The following is a 6,772-nucleotide window of genomic DNA, read 5'->3' on the forward strand; positions in this document are numbered from 1 at the left end:
AAATGTCACAGCCAGAATCCTTCCAGCATTTAACAAAGTCCTGCGAAAATCATCTGGAAGCTTTAGTAGCCCAGGCACAAAATCAACTTGCCCATCAAATACAACTGAACCAGTTGTATTTCTGGGGTCCACTTCCCTTGTTCCAGGGCTCCAATTGGGATTAGTTGTGTCCTACAGGGGAAAAAAATCCTTTCTAGCTACAACAAATACTTCAAGGGATCATTTCCAGTGCCCCTTTTCTCACTTCCTCCTCAGCCCTTAGAAAGCTGCCTTCTTCCCAGCTGTTCAGCACGCCATTAGCATACAGTGCCATCGGTAGAAAATTAATGATATTTTACTCATCTGAAAAAATAATTGCCGCAGGTGAATAGCTGAGTGGAATTTTCTACTTCAGGAAAGGAAGAAAAAAAGTGGAAGAACCCGATAAACTGCAATTATTCAAATTCTTGGGATACATATGAAATATATGGATAATTGAAATGTTGGCTAAATGATATTAATGTCTATATCTATTTTTGGATTCTGACGATAACAATGTTAATTATAATTAATGGGCCAAAGCTGGAGATCAGTGGTCAGGCCCCAATCCTGCAGCCGACTCTGTTCAAGCAGACTCCTGCTCCCAGGTGGGAACCCCCGGATGTCCAAGGGATTCCACAGTAATTCTGTCAGCCCACCAGCCCACACAGAGCCAGTCATAGGACTGGGACCTCCATTTATACTTGGTCCTTCCTCAGGCCAAATGCTCATTGGTTTAAATGGAGTAAAGGCTTCAGGCTTTGGACCAATGGGCTTTCCGTAGTGTGGAAATGTTCCAGGGTTGGGGTTAGGCCAGTCATAGAACAAGGGGTCGGATGGGAAGTTTGGATTTGGATCTAGTTTCGAGCTTCCCTATAGTTCTGACCCTTCATACTTAGCACAGAGCACTTCTCATCTCTAAGGCACTGGCCCAGTACGTTCAACCCATTGTCAAGACTTACGCACCTCGGTGAGGCCTGGACCTGAGCCAGCTCTCATTGACTAGCAGTAACTTGTGACCGGGGACATTCCTTCCCGCAAGGCTGCCCAAATCCAGCGGGTTCAAAAGTAATGTCAAGTCATCTCTGCTTCTTCTCCACCTGAGCCTTTATCTCACAGGGTGTCGCCGCAAGCATAGGTGCTGGAACTAGGGGGGATGCTGCACCCCTGGGCTTGAAGTGCTTTCCATCATACACAGGGTTTATAGTTTGATTCAATGGCTCTCAGCACCCCCACTATACACACTGTTACAGCCCCCCGACCCCAAGCACCCCCAGTCAGTCCCTCTCAGTGGAGCTGCCCTGGCTTGCATCAGCAGTAACTACGCCCTATCGGATGTGATGGAAACTGAAAGGGCTCAGCGCCTTGCACAAGGTGCTCAGCGCTTCAGAGGGCGGGATCTGTGAGACTGTCAGGGGAAAACAAAAGCTTGTCCCCAAAAACATGTCCCTTGTTGCTCTATCTCCAAAGTTCAGTTCTCTGCCAATCTTCCCCTCCCCCCGCCAACATCTTGTGAAAAGAAATGTACAGGCCAAGTGCCCCAAGCTGAGTGGAGAAGTGCAGCAGCCAGCAGGACTCTGACCTTCCTGTTGTAGGTAACAAATTGGATGGCATGTAAGCTACAGATGCCTGAGGAGAGAGGAAGAGCGGGGGCGGGGGGAAGCGAATGAATGGGGTTAGAGTTACAAAGCCAGCATCTGTTACTTAGGGTATCAGCCACACAGCCGTATCCATCCCGCTGCAGGAAACGGGGCTGGCTCAGGGGCAGATGGAGAAGAATGGTTTCGGGTCAGCAGAGGACAGAGGTAAGAACGTGTGTGTTTCTGAGTGTGACTCTCAAAGCAGATGTAAACAGATAAATATGAGAGAAAGTTGTGGGGAGAAAAATTGAAAGAGAAGACCATTTCCTATGTATTTGGCTTCTAATACTGTAAGTATTTGCTAAGGACCAGACTGAGATAACTCTTACTCCCACTGCATAGTAATTTGCACCATGAATAGTCCCCTTGAGTTCACTAGACACTTTTGAAAATCCAATTAGGCAATCATCTGCATCTTCAGGTATCTAAATCCCTTAAGAAATACCATAGGGCCAGATTTTTAATGTGTGAGTAAGAGGATCACACTATGGTCCACAATTATTAGTGCAAAGTTAAATGCGAGAATTTTGGCTGGAAGCTGTTGAGTAACTATTCGAAGCATAGTCCTAACAGCTTGACTGATAGTAATAAAGTACGAGTATATCATGGTACTCAAAGGTTACATCTCTCTGTTACTTGACAGTGCTTTTCGCTTTCAGAAGGGGTGGAGTAAGGAGAGCTTAGGGGGACCCAAGAAGTAAAAGTGAAGCCAAACCCCAAGAAATCCTACCTTTCTGAGTGCACAGATCAAGTTTCAGATCAAGGAAGACCTAATTAGGTTACGGTGACCTTCCAAAACTACCTTTCAAGGAGGCATTGTGGGTAGTGAGATGTTGATTACAGAACAAGCAAGGAATTTCAGGATAGGCTAAAATAGAACCTTGCACATCTTCCTGTCACCCACAAATGTCTCCCACCCCTGATTCCCAGAGGCTGTAGGGATCGATTTTTCAAAGGTGCAAATGGCAATCAGGATCCCTTAGTTCTTGCCCCATCAACTCGCCATTTCCTACTCCATGTCTTTATTTTGCCTCTGATAGGAGCTATAGACAAGGATCTTACAGTTGCTCCCATTGTAAATGTCTCTCTCTCTCTCTCTCTCTTTCCTTGTCCTTTGGACTACTCCCTGTTTTCTAGCCAGCCCACCTGATCCTTGAATATTTCATAAATCTCCTTGAAATATCCCTGGTTACAAATGGCCTGTGTCCGTGGTTGATATGCAGCAGTAATGCAAGGTTAATACCTAATTAGTTCATGGGGCCATTTAGCATTTCATGGATATTCAGTAACAAAAGCAACAATAAACAAGTTGAATTCCTAGGTCTTAATCTGGGGGTGGAGGGAAAGGGAATGACAAGAACCTGAAAATGCAGGAATTATTCAGTGCAACATGAAAGTTTAGTCCCTTTTCTCATGTCAGCTGCTGTAGCATCCTCAGAGCTTCAAGGGAAATATAACCTCCCTCCCTTCCTTTCTTTGGTGTTGTTTTTCCTCCCAGCCCTGACGTTTGTACAGGAAAATTCTCATTTCTGTGACACACTTTAAATAGCTCCTCTATATTGTTCCCCTCCTCCAGCCCCTACTCACCCCGACCCCATTTTCTGACATCCAGCCATACCTGATCAATTGTATCCTGAGCAGCTGGATGTGATCAGAGCTGGCCTTCCACCTCTTGGGATGGCTAGCATATGGGCCCGCGGGCCCCAGCCATTACGCGCGTGATCACTGAGCCTGCCTGCCTGTGGCGATGGCGTTTTCCCCTCTCTCAAGCAATCGCAGATAAACCCTCCTGATGAGTAACAGGAAAGCAAACAGGCCCTTTGGCTTTCTAGGCAGCGAGAAGGAAAAAGAAAAAAACCAAACCCAACAACAAAATCCTTGCTGTGTTTAGGCAGCACATGCAGTGCTTGGCGGATGCCTTCGGGAAGAGGGATGGCTTCTGTGCCTTCAGTCAGCGACTGGGCTATCGAAAAGCAGAAATGGTGCGTTTCAGAATGACTGGCCCCCAGACACTGGCATAGGGCTCTAGGGAAGGGGTTTGAAGGAAAATAACCCTAGATCCCACACAGACCAGCATTTGGATGGAGGTCTGAAGGAGGCTCGGTCACAGTTGCAGACCATCCAACACTGGGATGGAGGCTGGCTTCAGGCCCCGTGCCAGTCAGATGGCAGCAGCACAGGGGACTGAAGGAGAGCTGACTGGGAACGTTTTCCCATCCTGTAAGAATTTTTCAGAGCTGGAATTTTCCACCCCCAATCCCAAATCAAGACAAAAAGACAAAATCATGAAAGTTTCACACACCAAAAATCTGAAGGAAAAAAAAAATTGGATTGGCTCAATTGAACTGTTTAGCTTTGATTGAGACTTTTTTTTTAAACTGTAAATTAACTTAAATCTCTAAGTGAAAATTTGTTTTGACCCCAAAACCAGAACTTTTTCATTTTGGAGAGTGGGTCTGGCTGTAGGAAAGGAACACCCTGCTTTCCTCATGCGCTCCTGGTGGTCCTTTCGTGTGCACCCAGGAAGCAAGGCTTTGAACCTGTCCCAGTCATACTCCCTCTGAGGCTAGTTAACTCTGCCCACACCCTAGAGCAGGGGTGGGCAAACTTTTTGGCCCGAGGGCCACATCCGAGTGGGGAAATTGCATGCAGGGCCATGAATGTAGGGCTGGGGCAGGGGTTTGGGGTACGGGAGGGAGTGTGAGGTATAGGAGTGGGTGCAGTGTGCAGGAAGGGGCTCAGGGCAAGGGCTTGGGGTGGAGGAGGGGAGCGGGGTGTACGAGGGGGCTCGGGAAAGGGGGTTGGGGTGCGGAGTGCAGGAGGGGTTTGGAGTGTGGTCTCGGGCCTGGTGCTGCTTAACTTGAGCAGCTCCGGGGTTGGCAGTGGCGCTCAGTGGGGCTAAGGCAGGCTCCCTGCCTGTCCTGGCCCCACTCCGCTCCCGGAAGTGGCCTGCACCACATCCCGGCAGCCCCTGGGGGAGGGGCGGGGCAGAGGGCTCCGCGTGCTGCCCTCGCCTGCAGGTACCTCCCCCGAAGCTACCATTGGCCGCAGTTCCTATAGTTTGCCCACCCCTGCCCTACAGGGCCCACCCCCATACCCTAGTGTTCTCTAGAACTAGTTCCCAAATTATAGCTACATCCTGCAGCAGGGCACTAGGGATTGAAGTGCTCCCATCGCTGCCTCTGAGCCGTGCCAGTGCAGTGTACCAACCAGAATTTGGCCCATGGACATCTGCTCTATCTCAATGCATCTGCGGAGAGGACAAAGGAAAAACCTTTGATCCTGAGTCTGGAGCAAAGTTCATTCACTCACGAGTGACTCAACTATGACAGTGTGAAAGCTGAGGGCTCCAGCTATTGCCACAGACTTGGGAGTTGGGAACATTTGCCACCCAACAGAGGATCCTGCTATTCGCTGTGCTGCTCCTGACACTACAGTTCTATCCAATGCACTGAAGAACTGTCCGGTAAAGTAATGCCTCATTAAGAGCCAGGGAGACGGCAGCAGCACAAGGGAGTGAAGGAGAGCTGTGCTGAATTAGACTCCATCAGGATCGCACAGGGATAAGTCAGCACAGAAGTTGACCTCCCAGAGGGGGTCAGTGTCCTTCCAGCAGGTGGCAAGACTTCTCCCAAAGTCAACAGCTGATGAACTTTTCCAACTTCAGAGTCAACCGCAGAGCGGAGCTGTTGAAACCTTGCCTCTACAGATAACAGCCAAGGTTAGCATGTTGGCACATCTACAGTGCACTTAGGCATCGCCTCGAAACAGTGCCAGAGTCTGTAGTGTTACTGGGCCTCCTGTCCCTGACACCTAATCCTCTTCCAACTAAAGAGGAGTCACAGAACTAAAGGCAACATGAAATTGCAGCAGATGGTACCAGGTGTGCCATTTGAATCCCCGCCAATGCCATCTCTTCCCCAGAGCTTTCAGTGGGAATTGCTCTTGTGCAGTGGTGTAAAATCGAGGTCCCCAGGGTCATTAGTTGCAGAGAAGGAGAGAGAATCCATTAGAGAAACTGAAAGTCAAGGAGAGACAGCGAGAGCTTTAGTGCTGGCATATGCACCAACTGGGCCAAGTTTTGCTGCCAGTTACGTTGGAGTAAATCCCATTGAAACCAACGGAGTTAACTGTGGATTTACGCTGGCATGGCTAAGCTGAAGCTGGCTCTGAGCCGGTTGCGGTGGGGGATGAATGTCACCGGAATACTCATGCTCATTTGCTTGCTCACTCACTCTGTGACACGCACACAAATGTTGGTGACGCTCCAGAACCCAGTGAGCTCACACGGAAATGAACGACGTGAAACCCTAGCTTGCCCGTTGTGCACAGCTGTCCATCTGCTACAGCCAATTCACAGGCAGGACGTGCCACCTGCCAGTTGTTTTGCTCAGGGATGGTTCAGAGAGAGTGAATGTCCCTAAGACACATAGGAAACAACAGGCTGAATCCCGCTAGAAGGACTGGGCCTTTGGAATGCCCACTGACTCCACTGCCAGTGCTCAGCACCTCCCAGGATTTGGCCCTGTCATTTTTTTCTAGTTGCTCTTTTTTAGCCCTTGATTTTTTTAAAAAGAAAAATATTTTCTTTAAAAGTGAATCCACTGCTAGTGAAGGGTGAGGGACGGAGAGCTCCAAAGATGGAAGGCCTCTCTTTAGGGTACGTCTACACTACCCGGATCGGCGGGTAGTGATCGATCTATTGGGGATCGATTTATCACGTCTAGTGTAGATGCGATAAAATCGATCCCCGATCGCTCTGCCATTGACTCCGGAACTCCACCGCGCAAGAGAGGCAGAAGTGGAGTCAACAGGGGAGCGGCAGCGGTCGACTTGCCGCCGTTCTCACGGCCAGGTAAATCACCCTAAGATACGCCGACTTCAGCTACGCTATTCGCATAGCCGACTCCCCACCCCAGTGTAGACCAAGGCTTAGTAGCCTCAGAAGAGGTACAGCCCTGGGCAGCTGCCATTCAAGCTGTCTCTATACTCTCCTGCCAAAGGAGTCTCACCCATGCCAGTACTGTTAGGCCAATATAAAGGATCATCTCTGGCTCTGCACTTTGTCGTCTTCGTCTTCTTCATCTAACTCATTCTGCCTCTTGGTGCCCTAA

At 49.2% G+C, this 6,772-nt stretch overlaps 1 long non-coding RNA gene across 1 annotated transcript; it reads right to left on the bottom strand.

The window, feature by feature from the left end:
- Nucleotides 1-3,326: 3,326 nt before the first annotated feature.
- Nucleotides 3,327-5,840, bottom strand: LOC120386068. The gene is made up of 3 exons (XR_005589510.1): nucleotides 4,869-5,840; nucleotides 3,730-3,876; nucleotides 3,327-3,621 (listed from the first exon to the last, which is right to left on the bottom strand). It is a non-coding gene; the product is annotated as an uncharacterized LOC120386068 (long non-coding RNA).
- Between the last annotated feature and the right edge of the window lie 932 nt (nucleotides 5,841-6,772).

The sequence above is a fragment of the Mauremys reevesii genome, linkage group 18 (genome assembly GCF_016161935.1).
Source record: "Mauremys reevesii isolate NIE-2019 linkage group 18, ASM1616193v1, whole genome shotgun sequence".
In the NCBI taxonomy this organism is placed as follows: domain Eukaryota; kingdom Metazoa; phylum Chordata; order Testudines; family Geoemydidae; genus Mauremys; species Mauremys reevesii.